This window comes from Mustela nivalis, assembly GCF_964662115.1.
Source record: "Mustela nivalis genome assembly, chromosome: 6".
NCBI classification, from domain to species: domain Eukaryota; kingdom Metazoa; phylum Chordata; class Mammalia; order Carnivora; family Mustelidae; genus Mustela; species Mustela nivalis.
The window spans coordinates 25,536,422-25,554,027 of record NC_139025.1 but is presented as its reverse complement, the minus strand read 5'-3'; positions in this window follow the sequence as shown (position 1 = coordinate 25,554,027).

The following is a 17,606-nucleotide window of genomic DNA, read 5'->3' as shown; positions in this document are numbered from 1 at the left end:
CTTTAAGTCAACTGTGTTGTGGGTGATTTTTTTAGATTTCCTTATCTTCAAATTTCCAATGATTGAATAATTTTTAAAATCACATTTAAAGTTTAAAATATTAGTAAATATATCGGTCAAGAAATTATCCTCTAAAAACATGATATATAATGATGTGGTATGGGGCACCTGGGTGGCTCAGTGGGTTAAGCCTCTGCCTTCGGCTCAGGTCATGATCCCAGGGTCCTGGGATCGAGCCCCACATCGGGCTCTCTGCTCTGCAGGGAGCCTGCTTCCTCCTCTCTCTCTGCTTGCCTCTCTGCCTACTTGTGATCTCTGTCAGATAAATAAAAAAAAAATCTTTAATAAAAAAAAATGATGTGGTATGTATAATGATGTGGTATATATGTGGGGTGTGTGTATGTGTGTTTTCAAGGAAATAATCAAAGAGTGTTAGTTTTATGCCAGATTCTATCCTCAACCCTGGAGATTCTGTTTACCTAGATGGCAGTATGCATCCAAGGGCCCTTATGCTAATTATGCCTGTGCATTCTGAGTTTAAACTTTAAAATTTTGTTAACTCTGCTAGTTTTCACATTTGTGGATTTCTGTGTTTCTCTTCAGATACATGGAGCAGTGGCTGTATGGTAGATTTGCCTCATAAATAAAAGTTTGAATAAAAAAATTCCTAGTCAACCTGTTTAAACTTACTAGGAGATCTATACATATGCATTCTGGGCATAAAGATAATGATAAGCACTTAGAAATAATTTGATGAGGACACTCTGAGAAACCTGAAGCTCCAAAGCCATTCGAGTAGAAGTGTTATGCCCATGTATAGAAGAAGGGAGAAGGGACATGGTGGAAACCTTTTTATGAGGCTAGTGCTCCCTGGTAACAGTACAAAAGAATTCCAGATCATTTCCCTAAAGAAACTTGATTAAGTACAACATAGTGTTATTATCAAGATTTTCTTTCTTTCCTTTTTATTTCTAAACAACTCACAGTTCATACTCATTCTCAAAATTAACTAGCTTAATTGTAGAAGTTATGTCTACGTAATTTACTGATTCATGTTAACGATGCCATTTAGAAAATTAATTTTAAAAACAGTAATAATAATAGGAACACTGATTTAGAAAGTGCTATTAGATTTCTAACCGTCAAATAGCACTTATGAGAAGTAGGCTAATAGAAGATTCGCAGCTTGCCTGATGCCATATAGCAATGACAACCTAGGTCAACTACTAAAATCCAGGGCATCCACTTGGAAGACCCACACTTAAGATGCTCATTTTATAATGTTTAAATTAACCCTCGTTTAGTCTTGTAGGTCATATTAATAAACAAAATATTGGATGGTTGACATGTTACCATGCAGAGAATCAGCCTGTAGCATATGACTGAATATTTATTTCTTAGGAATAGTTTACAGCTTCTCACTCAAAATAGGTTCAGCTGCCTTTGCAAAAAAAAAAAAAAAAAAGAAAGAAAGAATCAGAATCATGAAGGAATTCATAGTTCTTCGAGCCCTTCTCTCCACTAACCCAAGCATACTATGAAAAAATACAAGTATAAAAAATGATGAAGAGAGAATTATTTTGGCATATCATTCCCCTTAATTAGTCCACCAACAAATACAAATGCTAGTTCTCCAAGCTCGAGTAGCAGTTAACCTACAGAAGCACAAAGTACTAATGCAAGATTTTGACCTTGCTTGCATTGCTCAAATTCTAATAGGTGATGACAATGCGCTGAGACCTTTGATGACATAGATTGTTTACTTACAGTCCCTCCACCAACAGCTTAACAGTGCTGTACAGAGTTGCATAAAGTGGTTTGCAGCCCTGTTGTCAAAAAAATAAAATACACTGTCCACCGTGTCCTGGAAAACTGTTAACACGTTGTTAGTAGTTTCCAAGCAAGGACATTGTTAAACATATTTCATATTAATGTAGTCTAGTTCAGTGGCAATTTTCTTCTACTAAAGAAATATGGGGTTCCTGAAAGGTTTAAGCAAATAATACAGAGTGCACTTGAAACATTCACAAGTCATGCATTGAACTTTCTCTTCCTGTATCTTAATAACCTGAATACATTCTGTATTTTAATTACAGAGTATTTTTTTGTTGTTGACTTCCAGGGGTATGTGTATATGTGTACACACACACACACACACACACACACACAAATATATATATATATATATATAGAGAGAGAGAGAGAGAGAGTTATTAAGAAACCCATAATGTAGAGAGATACAGCTGTTTTATGTACATTTGGCAGGAAGTTTTTAAGTAAAGTTAAAATCAAGAATGTGATTACATGTTCATTCTACAGTGGGTTGTTAATCAGAAGAGGTTAATAAGATTAAATTAAGGATTAGATACTTATGAGAAATTTAATAATGTGTTCTTAGGAAAAAATAAGAGTTTCTCTGTAACGGTAATATAGAGATAAATAGTTATCAGGCCTCAGGCACCAGCGTAAACCAACAAGCTATCAGATTTAGGAAGAAATTTCCTTGGCAATGCTATGTCTCTCAATTAGGTACATCATGGTGAGTTTGTCACTTCCTCCCAAAATACCGATCATTAGACTCAGTAGGAAGCAGGATGCCTGACTGGATGGACCATTGGCCAGTTCTGATGTATAAATTCCCATTTGGAATTTACCGAATTCTTCAAACTCTAAAAGCCAAAAAGATTTCCTCCAGGTCCTGGAAAGTAAATCATCTCTCTGACCAAAGGAGATCGGTTTATGCTGTTGAAAAGGAATGCAAATGTTGGAACAAAGAAGGGAATATCTAAATGCCAGGAGAAGGAAAACAAGGGTGAATTTGAAGTGGAAAGGTGATAAATTGATAACTGGCATAAATAAGAGTAAGAAAAATCAATTCAGAGATTATTACTGTAATAGGAAAGGATCAGTTCAGACCAAAGCAAAGACAGAGAAAGCGTGTCAGTGGGGTGAAGGAAGGCCAGAAATATTTCAATGATAAAAGATATAAGACTGGTGTTGTCTTTCCTATATGGGACCAGTATGTATTGAAAAGAATATGACTTTTGGAACAAGTGAAGAGAGATTGAACTTGCATGTGAGTATCAGCTCCATCACTGGCTGTCTGAATAAATAGGAAAAGGCAACAATTTTTCTCCCAGCCCCAGATTCTTCCTCACGAATTTGGTAAATAATACTGTAGTTCTAGTGTTGAAGTGCCAAGCACAAAACCTAGTATATAATAGATAATAAATAAATGATATCCATTATTAAGTATTTTAGTAGAAAAATTTTGCTTCCCCTTTTAGACTTCATTTATGATGAAGAACATCTATATCTTGTTTATTCCTTGTCTTTATTATTCTGCTAAAAACTTACTTTTATATCTTCTTCTGCCATCCTGTACATATTTACTATAATCATTAATCATAAAGGATCAAAATTATGAGGCAGGATCAATAAAAATTAAATATTAATAACTACAAAAGTATTGATTGAGGCAGTCTTATGCTATCACAATCTACAAAATAGGAAGAATGTGCAATAATTTTCCACTTAATATGAAAGCTAGTTATAAAAATTGTTTTCTGAATAAATATTTTACAACTTATCACAGATCTATGTGGTAACGAACAGGCTCATTGTACCATTATTCCAGGTTTAATTATTTAGAAAATAACATTAATTCTGTACAGTACAAAGAACACTTTCTTTAAAATATTTATTTATTTATTTAAAAAGCGAGAATGGGGGCTGGGAAAGAGGGAGGGAATCTTCAAGTAGACTCTCCGCTGTGTCCAGATCACCACGCAGGGCATGATTTCACAACCCATGAGATCATGACCTGAGCCAAACCCAAGAGTATGATGCTTAACTGATTGAACCACACAGATGCTCACAGAGAACACTTTCTATAGAGCAACAGTCGATATTTACATTTCAAGACTCTTCTTATACTTACAGTCTTTCCTTGGTCAATGGTATTCAGTGAGCACCACACTTTCTAAATAACCACATTTATGGCTGGAACTGACTGGGAGATAAGAAATACCTTTACTATGGATAACCAGGGAATTCCTTCAGGATTCCATCAAAATAGTTCCCCAAGTGTCTTCCTGCAAATCCCATGATAGGATCCTGATCCTTGCCTGCCTTTGGCCACAGTTCACTGTTACTTATCCAGTGAATTTTCTGGGCTTCAGCACAAATTTATTTCAAAGTGGATTAGTTATTATAATATAAAATAAACATTTTAAGCTCTTGTTTTTATCCTCCAAATCCAGGCTATTCAGACCTTACCTTAATATAGCCTTTGATTCAGTAGACATAATTTCTCCTCTCTTTGTCTTCCTTTGGAAACAGTTTACACCTACCCTACATCTCATTATATTTTGCCTCTCACTTTGATTAGGTGACATTTGTCTTTCAATGCCATATTATAAACTCTAAAGTGTGTCCCTTCCGTTTCTCATACAGTTTAACACTGTATCCTGTAAATGCAGAAGCAGAGCAAATGTGTGGTGAATTTAATTCATCTGAGACAAATTGCTTTCCATAGCAATGTACATGGATCTTCAAAAGAGAAGTGACCTTGAAGATGCTAGGTTAAACAAGCCATTCTAAAAGACCTTAACCCTGACCGTGATTATTCCCACCACTATGGCTAATTTTATGTGTCAACTTGACTGAGATACAGATTTTCCAGATACTTGGTTAAACATCTTATTGGGTATGTCTATGAGTGTATTTATGAATGAAATTAATATTTCTTTTTTTAAAGATTTTTTTAAAAATCTATTTACTTGACAGAGATAGAGAGAGCACAAGTAGGCAGAGTGGCAGGCAGAAGGAGAGGAGAAGCAGACTCTCTGATGAGCAGGGAGCCCAACGTGGGGCTCAGTCATGACCTGAGCTGAAGGCAGATGCTTGCTGGACTGAGCTACTCAGGCACCCCTGAAATTAATATTTCAATCAATAAACTGAGTAAAGCAGATTGCACTGCCCAATGCAGGTGGGCATCATCTATCCACTTCTATAGACTGAATGTTTGTCCTCCCTCTAATCCAAGTAATACGTTGAAACCTATTTGATATTTTGAGGTGGGCCCTTGGAATGAATGCTTTTTTTAAAAAAATATTTTTATTTATTTATTTGACAGACAGAGATCACACGTAGGCAGAGAGGCAGGAGAGAGAGGGGAAGAAAGCAGACTCCCCACCGAGCAGAGAGCCTGATATGGGGCTCAATCCCAGGACCCCAAGATCATGACCCGAGCTGAAGGCAGAGGCTTTAACCCATTGAGCCACCCAGGCGCCCTGGAATGAATGCCTTTTTAATGATCTCTGCAGACTCCTGTGCTCTTCTGCCATTTAAGAAGATAATTAAAAGCAGCCATTTATCAATCAGTAATAAGGCTGCCATCAAACACCAAATCTATAGGAGCTTTGATTTTATATTTCACAACATCCAAAACTCTGAGAAATAAAATTTCTGTTGCTTATAAGCTACCCAGTCTATGGTAATTTATTATAGCAGCCCACATAGACTAAGATACCATTTGAAACCTGAATAGGACAAAAGGCAGAGTATGGGAGAATCAGCTTTCTGCCCTGATTGTCTTCCAGCTGGGACACAGATCTTCAGCCTTCAGGCACAGATTAGAACTATGCCATCACCTTTCCTGGGTCTCCAGCTTACTAACTGCAGATCTTGAGACTTCTCAGCCTCTATACCCACATGAGCAAATTGTATGTATCCAACTGATGCTATTGCTTTTGAAAATCCAAAAATGAGAGAAAATTGTACATGAAATACACAGGCCACATAGTCCATTCTCTTGTCTCCATTGACATCCTTAAATGTCTAGAATGAGAATAAGGGACTGTTACAGTGTTCAGCTCATAGATTGACCCTAGATAAGGCCATTCAACTGAAACAAGTAACACAATTTTCTTTACATGGCTCTTGATGACACTTTTTCTCTCTTGTCATATTCAAACTAAATAAGGACCTAGCAGGGGACAGGTGTCTGCCTATATCCCTCTCCAATGTCCAGCTGTAGCTAACATCCGTCTGGATGGACCTTGATCACCCTAAACAGAAATTCAATGCAACTTAAAAACCTTCAGAATACATATCCCTCCTTCTTGAAAGAGTGTAGATAACTTCACAGGTAATCATAAAAAAAAAATAAATAAGATAAGGAAAGTTACAACAGAAAAAAAGAAAAATCCCTTCCCTCAACCTACCTCCATGGAACTAACAATGCCTAACACTAAGTTATTTGGTTAACCAGAGTTAGTAACAGTTAGTTACATTTTGGTCTAACTGTACAATTGTTACCAAACAAAACCCAGGTAAATAAAGAAATAATCAAACACATCACTGGTAAACAACAACCAAAAAAATACCTGCACAATTATACTGAAAATCACTTGATAAGAGTTATAATGATCAATATCAGTTTTTGAAGATGGCAGAGGAGTAACAGGCTGAGATGACATCAGGTAGCAGGAAATCAGTTAGATAGTTTATCAAACCATTGCAAACACTTACAAATCCAACAGAAGATCAAAGAGAAGAAAAGCAGCAATTATAGAAACAGAAAATTGACCACTTTTTGAAAGGTAAGACCTGCGGAGAAGTGAATCCAAAACGATGGGAAGATAGACCCCAGGGGAGGGACCAGCTCCTGGCAAGCAGAGGAGCAATGGAGCACAACATAAGAACTTTTAAAAGTTTGCTCCACTGAGGGACATCACTCTAGAGACTAGCCGGGATGAAGCTCTAGCTGGGACAGCATGGTCTCAGGTCCCACAGGGTCAGCAAAGGATTGGGGGTGTCTGAGTATTACAGAGCTCACAGGTATTAGAGTGGGGAAGCTGGCTACAGAGACAGAGCCAAGGAGTGAGCTCTCAACTCAGGGTTACCTTAAACTGTGATCTGGGGCACAATCAGACCACTGCTCTTTGAGCAGGGTTCCCACAAGTGGCAGATCCAGGGATACCTCCCTGGAAGAGCAGCAGTGATCTGCTGGGTTTGGTGATTCTTTAATCTTGCAAAGTTGATTTGTTTTTATTTTATTTTTTTCTTATTCTATTTTTTAACTTTTACTATTTCCTCTTTAAATTTTTTAACTAGTTTATCTTAAAAATACCTTTCATTTAAAAAAAAAAGTTTTGAAACTTTATTATTATAGTCATATTTTATCCTTTTTGTATCTAACTTTATTTTTCATTTACACATAGGGTTCTTTCTTCTAAAAATTTTTGGAATACAACTTCTTCTAATAGATCAAAATATACCCTAAATCTAGCACAGGGCTTTGTTCTAGTCTCCAGCCTGAGAAAATTTTCTCCACTTTATTTTTTCTTTCTTTTCACCACCAACTTATTTTATCAATTCCTTTTTTTTAATTTTTTTTTTAATTTTCAACTTTACAGTCATATTCCATCCTTTCATCGTGTTTATCCTTGTGTGTGTGTGTGTGTGTGTGTGTGTGTATTTTTTCTTGTCTTTTTTTTTTTTCTTTCTTTAAAATTTTGGGAACTAGTTTCTTCTAAGAGACCAAAGTACTTCCAAAATTAAGTGGGTGGTTCTATTCTATTCACCACTCTAACATCTATATTTTCTTATTTTTTCTTTTTAATTTTTTTGAGCTTCTTTATACCCTCATTATTCCCCCTACAATTTGGGGTCTCTTCTGATTTAGTTAACATGCATTTTTCTGGGATCTTTTCTGCCCTTTTAGTATTTTATTCTCTCCTTCATACATTCTTATCTGGATAAAATAACAAGGCAGAAATCCTCACAAAAAAAAAAAAAAAAAATGGGCAATACCAAAGGCAGTTTCTTGTAAAGAGGGCAGCAGAAGATATATTGGAGTGAATTATTATAGAGAATTTCCCTAATATGGCAAAGGGAACAAGCGTCAAAATACAGGAGGCATAGAGAACCCCCCTCAAAAATCAGTAAGAATAGGCCCACACCCCATCATCTAATGTAAAACTTACAAGTCTTAATGACAAAGAGAAAATCCTGAAAGCAGCCTGGAACAAGAAGTCTGTAACATACAATGGTAAAAATATTAGATTGGCAGCAGACTTATCCACAGAGACCTGGCAGGCCAGAAAGAACTGGCATGAAATATTTAGAGCACTAAATGAGAAAAACATGCAGCCAAGAATACTATATCCAGCTAGGCTATCACTGAAAATAGAGGGAGAGATAAAAAGCTTCCAGGACAAACAAAAACTAAAAGAATTTGTAAACACCAAACCAGCTCTACAGGAAATATTGAAAGGGGTCCTCTAAGCAAAGAGAGAGTCTAAAAGTAGTAGAACAGAAAGGAAGAGAGACAATATTCAGTAATATTCACCTTACAGGCAATGCAGTAGCACTAGATTCACATCTATCAATAGTTATCCTGAATTTAAATGGGCTAAATGCCCCAATTAAAAGACACAGGGTCTCAGAATGGATAAAAAACAAAACCCAATTTTAAATATCTATGCCCCTAACATGGGAGCAGCCAATTATATAAACCAATTAATAACAAAATCAAAGAAATGCATCAACAATACTACAATAATAGTAGGGGACCTTAACCACCCTCCCCACTGAAATGGACAGATCATACAAGCAAAAAATTAATAAGTAAATAAAGGCCTTAAATGACACACTGGACCAGATGGACATCACAGATATATACAGAACATTCCATCGCAAAGCAACAGAATACACATTCTTCTCTAGTGTGCCTAAAACATTCTCCAGAATAGATCACATCCTGGATCACAAATCAGGTCTCAACTGGTATCAAAAGATTGGGATCATTTCCTGCATATATTCAGACCACAATGTTCTGAAGCTAGAACTCAATCACAAGAAGAAATTTGGAAAGAACCCAAAAATATGGAGGCTAAAGAGCATCCTTCTAAAGAATGAATGGGTCAACCAGGAAATTAAAGAAGAATTGAAAAAAAAAATCATGAAAACAAATGATAATGAAAACATAGCATTCAAAATCTGTGGGACACAGCAAAGACAGTCCTGAATGGAAAATATATGGTATACAAGCCTTTCTCAAGAAACAAGAAAGGTCTCTGTAAGGACCTATTTAGCCAGAGAAACTCCATCTTGGTTAAATAGCCATTTTGTTTTTGTGCAGTAAACTTAAATTGACCTCCCCCCGAGAGAAACTTATGCAGAAGCAAGTCTGGGAAACCAGTAAAATATGGCTGGCCAGTTCCTAATAACAGAGCCCAGAATATAAGGACAAGTCAGGCCAGGTGGAGACATCCAATCAGTAAAAGCACACATATTATCTCCCTAACAACCAAAGAATGTAAACCCCACCTTACGGGCACCAAACTTGAGCGCCAATTCTGACCAGAGTAATAGGTTAGTTCAAACAGCTACTATAGGGTAAATTGTAATTCAATAGGCCACCTGCATGTGGCCTAAAATGACTATGCAATGTTACAATCTCATTGGCCAACTATGTGTGGCCAGTCTTTTGCTCTATAAAAGTTAATCTATGAGGCTGGGAGGGGTCACTCTCCTCGGAGACTTTACAGACCAATAGTCTCAACTACACAACCTAACCCTACACCTAAAAGAGCTGGAGAAAAAAAAAAAAAAAAACAGCAAAGAAAGCCTAAATTTATCAGGAGAAGAGAAATAGTAAAGATCAGAGCAGAAGTCAATGGAATAGAAACCAAAAACAAAAAAACAAAACAAAACAAACAAACAAACAAACAAAAAAACTAGAATAAATCAATGAAACTAGGAACTTGTTCTTTGAAAGAATTAATAAGATTGATAAATCCTTGGCTAGACTTACAAAAAGAAAAGAGAAAGGACCCAAACAAATAAAATCATGAATGAAAGAGGAAAGATCACAACCAACACCAAAGAAATACAAACAATTATAAGAACATATTATGAGCAACACTATGCCAACCTATTTGACAACCTGGAAGAAATGGATGCGTTCCTACAGACATATAAACTACCACAACTGAACCAGGAAGAAATAGAAAATCTGAACAGACCCATAACCAATAGGGAGATTGAAACAGTCATCACAAATCTCCCAACAAACAAGAGCCCAGGGCAAGACGGCTTCCCAGAGGAATTCTACCAAACAGTTAAAGGAGAATTAATTCCTATTCTCCTGAAGCTGTTCCAAAAAATAGAAATAGAAGGAAAACTTCCAAACTAATTTATGAGGCCAGCATTACCTTGATCCAAAAACCAGACAAAGATACCATCAAAAAAGAGAATTACAGACGAATATCCTTGATGAACACAGATGCGAAAATTCTCACCAAAATACTAACCAATAGGATTCAACAGTATATTAAAAGGTTTATTCACCACGACCAAGTGGAATATATTCCAGGGTGGCAAGGTTGGTTCAACATCTGCAAATCAATCAATGTGATACAATACATTAATAAAAGAAAGAACAAGAACCACATGATACTCTCAATAGATGCTGAAAAAGCATTTGACAAAGTACAGCATCCCTTCCTGATTAAAACTCTTCAAAGTGTAGGGATGGAGAGCACATACCTCAATATCATCAAAGCCATCTATGAAAAACCCACAGCAAATATCATTCTCAACGGAGAGAAACTGAGAACTTTTCCGCTAAGGTCAGGAACACAGAAGGGATGTCCATTATAACCAGTGCTATTCCACATAGTACTAGAAGTCCTAGCCTCAGCAATAAGACAACAAAAATAAATTAAAGGCATCCAGATAGGCAAATAAGAAGTCAAATTATCATTCTTTGTTCTAGAACTTGTACAGGAATTCACTAAAATGTCAGGATATAAACTCAATGCACAGAAGTCAGTTGCATTTCTATACAGCAACAACAAGACAGAAGAAAGAGAATTAAGGAGTCAATCCCATTTACAATTGCACCCCAAACCATAAGATATATAGGAATAAACCTAACCAAGGAGGCAAAGAATCTATACTCAGAAAACTGTAAAGTACTCATGAAAGAAATTAAGGAAAACACAAATAAATGGAAAAATGTTCCATGCTAATGGATTGGAAGACCAATATTGTGAAAATAGCTATGCTACTGAAAGCAATCTACACATTTAATGCAATCCCTATCAAAATACCATCCTTTTTTCTTTTTTTTCAAAGAAATGGAACAAATAATCCTAAAAATTTATATGGAACCAGAAAAGACCTTGAGTAGCCAAGGAATATTGAAAAAGAAAGCCAAAGGTGGTGGCATCACAACTCCAGACTTCAAGCTCTATTACAAAGCTGCCATCATCAAGACAGTATGGTACTGGCACAAAAACAGACACATAGATCAATGAAACAGAATAGAAAGCCCAGAAATAGACCTCAACTCTATGTTCAACTAATCTTTGACAAAGAATGTTCAGTGGAAAAAAGACAGTCTCTTCAACAAATGGTGTTGGGAAAATTGGACAGCCCCATGCAGAAGAATGAAACTGGACCATTTTCTTACACCACACATGAAAATAGACTCAAAATGGATGAAGGATCTCAATGTAAGAAAGGAATTCATCAAAATCCTTGAGGAGAACAGAGGCAGCAACCTTTTCAACCTCAGCCACAACACCTTCTTCCTAAAAAACATCGCCAAAGGCAAGGGAAGCAAGGGCAAAAATGAACTATTGGGACTTCCTCAAGATCAAAGCTTTTGCATAGCAAAGTAAACAGCTATCAAAATCAAAAGACAACTGACAGAATGGGAGAAGATATTTGCAAACAACATACCAGACAAAGGGCTAGTATCCAAAATCTATTAAAGCTTCTCAAACTCAACACCCAAAGGACAAATGATCCAATCAAGAAATGGGCAGAGAACATGAACAGACATTTCTGCAAAGAAGACATTCAGATGGCTACTAGACACTGAAAAAGTGCTCCACGTCACTTGCCATCAGGGAAATACAAATCAAAACCACAATCATACTACTTCACACCAGTCAGAATGGCTAAAATTAACAAGTCAGGGAAGGACAGATGCTGGCGAGGATGCAAAGGGGAACCCTCCTACACTGTTGGTGAGAACGCAGGCTGGTGCAGCCACTCTGGAAAACAGCATGGAGTTTCCTCAAAAAGTTGAAAATAGAGCTACCCTATGACCCAGAAATCACACTACTGGGTATTTACCCTAAAGATACAAATGTAGTGATCTGAAGTGGCATGTGCACCTGAATGTTTATAGCAGCAATGTCCACAATAGCCAAACTATGAGAACCTAGATGTCCATCAACAGATGAATGGATAAAGAAGAAGTGGTATATATATGTACAATGGAATACTTTGCAGCCATCAAAAGAAATTAAATTTTGCCATTTGTGACGGCATGGATGGAACAAAAGGGTATTATGCTTAGCAAAATAAGTCAATCAGAAAAAGACAATTATCATATGCTCTCCCTGATATGAGGAAGTTGAGAGGCATCATGGGGAGGAGGAAAGGAATATATGAAACAAGATGGATGGGGAGAAAGACAAACCGTAAGAGACTCTTAATCTCACAAAACAAACTGAGGGTTGCCGGGGAGAGGAGGGTAGGGAGAGGGTGGTTGAGGTATGGACACTGGGGAAGGTATGTGCTATGGTGAGTGCTATGAAGTATACAGGTAGATTCACAGACCTGTATCCCTGGGGCTAATAATACATTATATGTTAATAAAATTAAAAAAAAAAAAGAGTTGTAATGGTCAGGACTAGTTACTCCAAATGTATCTTGTGCTTTACTTAATCTCAAGATTTTCTGGAAAAAAAAAAAAGAAAAGAGTCTCTTTTATGAGATACGAAGCTACAAAAATAAAATTAGATTTGCCACATGCTCAGGGAGTTTGTCTTTTATCTATCCTCCTACAATAAAATTAGAAAAGGAGGTTGTTGACTTTGAGTCGAGAGGAGCCCCATGAGTGACTAGAAGTCCAGGGAGAAGACATTAGTTTTCTTTGGAAAAGTGACCAGGATTTTGAAGGAGTAGAGTTTTGTCTTAGGGTCCACCATACTAATCTGTAAATCCAGATTACAGATTGACCTAGCATTTCAGAAAGTACAAGACATGCTGGTATGATATGTTGAAATAGAATACAAAAGGACAGAGATTCAGATTTACCAGTATTTGCTGCATATGATTCTAATACACTCTGGAGTGACTCTAGTGCAATGCAAATGTCACATATATCCATGTAACTAAGGAAAAACAGACTTTTTATGAAGCACTAAAAGACCATCGATACGTCCTTATTTTCCCTTGCCAAAACCACACAATTTGTATAAGTATCAATTCAAAGAATAGAGGGCAACGTGTCATGAAAAGATTGAAATTATTATAATCATGAAGTATTCCTCTGATTGTTGTTGCTCTGGCTGTGGTTTTCGCTACACAACACCATAATGAAGCAGAATGCCATTACTGCCAAGTTTCTTGATCAATAAAGAATAACAAACTAAGGTAATTCACGTTTCATCAAAAAATGGAGCTCTTCCAGGCCCCCAACATTGTTTATTTCACTGTGAATACAGACTTGTTGGGCTTTTTGCAATGTCAGGACAACTAGTTCATTTTCTAAACTTTTTTTCATTTTCAACTTTCTAACACCAGGAGTCAATTTTCATTCTTTGACCTGCGTCCAACAATGAGAACACACTCAAAACTCTTCTCTCAATATAAAATTGACTTGATTAATAAAATAATCATGGATATTAACCTATGTTATAAATTGCCTTTTATAATTCAATGTTTTTTACTTGTCTTCCCCCCCCTTTTTTTTTCTTTTTGCTATACAAATACCAATTCTGCATAGAAGGATTTGATATGATCCACAATTCAATGAGTGGTGTTTGCTGATGCATATATTTGCTTACAATGTGTACAGCAAATAGAAATGATGAGAGTGTGAAAAAAAAAAAAAACGTTTTTCTAAATTTAAGATATAAAGGACTTTCTTTCAAAGTTGATTATCCTTCCCCTCTTCTCTTTGGAGTCATTTCCAGTCATTGCTGGGTGGGGTGATTAGAAAAATTGATTATTTTAAATAGGGCTTTATCTTTAGAGGTTGCACTTAGGGCAAGATGAATATTGGATATCTTGTTAATGGAACCTGTCCCTAAGGGTATTAGAGTTTTCTTTCAGAGGGGGTTAAGTGCAGTGATAAATACTGTGAGCACATATTGTCCACTATGTTACCAAAAGATGTGAACAATATAAAATAGAAAGACAATAATTCACATTTGACACAAATTAATGCAGTCTCAGCCCTTCTCCAAGGTCTGGGTGCATCGAATACTGCTAGAAGAGTATCACTATAGATCCAAATTGTCCTTTTCTTCTTTTCCTCCCCACACAGATTGTTATCTGGGAGAGAATCTAGTGTATGTGTAAAGAGAATAACTTATCAGAAATGGGAAACTCCTCAGAGAATCCAGACACTCAACTGTCCCTACATGTGCTCAGCGTCAGAGTCATTCTGGTGCTTGGGAGTAAGGCAAATCTCTTTCTCAGGGAAATTTCCAGAGACATTTGGGAGTGTTGGGGAGGCTGAAGGATGCTATGAGTACGCACAGGGAGGTTTTCTTGTAGAGAAGTATAAACATTAACTTTGAATGTGAATAAAGAAAGATAAAGAACTAGTTTGTCATATATGACACTTGTCCTCTTTCTTGGGTTGGCTGATAATTTTCTTTCAAGTACAGGGAAAAATAAATTTCAACATTGTCAAACATATTTATCAACATATTTATATGAAATCTGAATCATCACAATGATTTCCCTTTTTCCAGGCACTGGCAAACATAGATCATCAATGTTACGAGTTACTACAAATAGTCTTCTCAAAAGACTGTCTTCCCTTTTCAACAGACAGATTGTCAAACTACCAAACAGGAGTGCTGAATATTCCAGAAACAGTGTTTACTTGAATAATTGCAGATTAACACTTTCTAGGCATCAGTGATATTAGAAAGGTCACTGATGCTTAGAAAGTGTTAATCTGCAATTATAAGGGAAAGCAGTAACATAGTCCAGGGCTTATCAAAGAAGTCACCAGCATGCATAAAAGCACTGAATAGCTACTTTTTCTTTCATCATGAAAACCCAAGATTCTTAGTGTTAAGCAGATATTTTGGGATGAAGAGCATAATCTGAAATATTATTAAGTTTATTTAAAAGGAAACAAAAGAAAATTTGAGTAGTAAGACTATATACACATATGGAGATAATAAAATAATTCAAAGATAGAAGGGTGATGATTAATAAAAATATAAAAATATTAAGGATCCAGTAATTCATAAGTAATAAAGGCAATTTTGGGATCCTGACTAGCACACAGAATGTTTAAATGTTTCTGATTTCTTTCTTGGATTGAATAACTCCTCTTCTCAGAAATCACAATGCAATTCTGGTGACTTTTCCCATACCACGATATGTCTACCATTCCATTATTTATAGAGACCTAAGTTGTTTGACTTGAAACGCCTCTGCATCCCAGAGTTAAAACTTCTGGGGATGACTGATCAATTCCAATAGTTCTAACACTTTTTGAAAACATCTTCCCATTGATCCAAAATGCCAACGGGTTCTTTTTAAGAAAGATAGCTTGACTATGGGAAGCAAACTGAGGGTTGCAGAAGGAGGGATGAGATAACTGGGTGATAGGCATTAAGGAGGGCATGTGATGTGATGAGCACTGAGTGTTCTATCCAACTGATGGACTATGATGGAACTCTACATCTGAAATTAATGATATACTATATGTTGGCTAATTGAATTTAAATAAAAAATAAAACAAAATACAATAGTATACAATAAAATACAAAAAATACAAAATATAATAAAATAGAAGAAGAAGAAGAAGAAGAAGAAGAAGAAGAAGAAGAAGAAGAAGAAGAAGAAGAAGAAGAAGAGGAGGAGGAGGAGGAGGAGGAGGAGGAGGAGGAGGAGGAGGAGGAGGAGGAGGAGGAGGAAGAAGGAGGAGGAGAGGATAGAGCTTGACAAACCAGAAATCTTAATTTTCAACCTGTGGGAAAATTTTGTAATTCAAGGTGAAGTCAAACTATTCTGAGTTGACCGAACTTGAGGAAAAAAAGAAAAATTATCAGAAGTGTATCTTTTAAGGTTTTTTGTTTTTTTTTTTTTTAATTCTATTTAGTTAACATCCAGTGTTATCGTAGTTTCAGGTGCACAATATAGTGATTCAAAAATTTCATACATCATCACCCCCCACTCATCATGACAAGTGTACTCCTTAATTCCTGTCACCTGTTTCATTCATCTCCCATCCTCCTCCCCTCTGGAAACCATCAGTTCATTCATTAGGGATTTATTTTTGTGGAGCCGAATTATTTAGTGCTGAAGAGCATGAGTGAAGATCAGAAAGCCTGGGCTTCGGGTCATGGTTCTGCCATTTACTCACTATGACTCAAGCAAGTTATATACTCTCTGTCTCAGATCTCTTTTCTATTAAAATGGGAATAATAATTCACAAGGGGTTTTGTAAAGGTTATGTAAAGTGCTTAAAGTGATTAGGACTGTCATATGTTAAATGCTCAACAATGGTGACTACAACAATGATAACTATTTTTATAATATCATTAATAGGTATCATTTTTCTCAGAGACTTTAAGGTATTCGGTGGAGATGTTCAACACATATGCTGGCCCAGTATGATGCCTGGGATAGTACTTACAAGAACATTTCACCTGGAAATTACTATTTTCTTTTTCTGATAAAGTTTTCCTCCTTAGCATCTCACTCTGCTTTCTGATACTGTCTCGAGTAGGTATGGCCTGCTTCAGCTACCTTCCGAAGATGGAGTTTCCCAAATAACAGATAAACCTTAAGGCTGATGATAAACCAAACTTAATTTACCCAGTTTTATTCTGAATTTTCTTTTCTCTCAGACTCATAGCCCTGATCTCCCTACAGCACATGATTTATTGTAAAAGCATCTCCAACCACCATTGAGCACCATGATCACTATGCAATAGCTAGAAAAGGAATTCAGTCACAAGTAGTATTTACTGAGTTCCTATTGAGTCCTAGACACTTATTCCAGGTGGTGAAGATGCATCAATGACAAAAGACTGACAAAAGACACACATTCCTTCCCTTATGCACCTAATAAAGAATAATTGTAATTTTCATAGGAAAATTCCTTATCTTTATCAACTAAGATCAAGCATGTTCAGAATATGAAATTTTCTAATCCATTTCTCATTATTTCCTCTCTGGCACAATATATACTCACTTTCAGTGTCTCTAATGATAAGATTTACCTCTTCTTCTCTAAGGGTGGAGTTAACAGAACTAAGTGCTGACCAACACAAGAACCAGGAAAGAAAAAGAAAAACTATACAGAATAACAAATCACAGTCCTTATAATTTTCACCTAATCCAACACCTAACTAAAAAAGGTATACTCTCTACCACATGAATGATTGAGTTTTGCACATAATTAAATGCTGAAGAGTTAAGTGTGAATATAAAGAACAAGAAAATATAAATCCTTCTCTCAAGATACATGGAGGAAGTATTTTGGGATTGATAATGGGGGAAAAAAAACAAACAACACATCAACACATTCAAAAGGGTAAAGT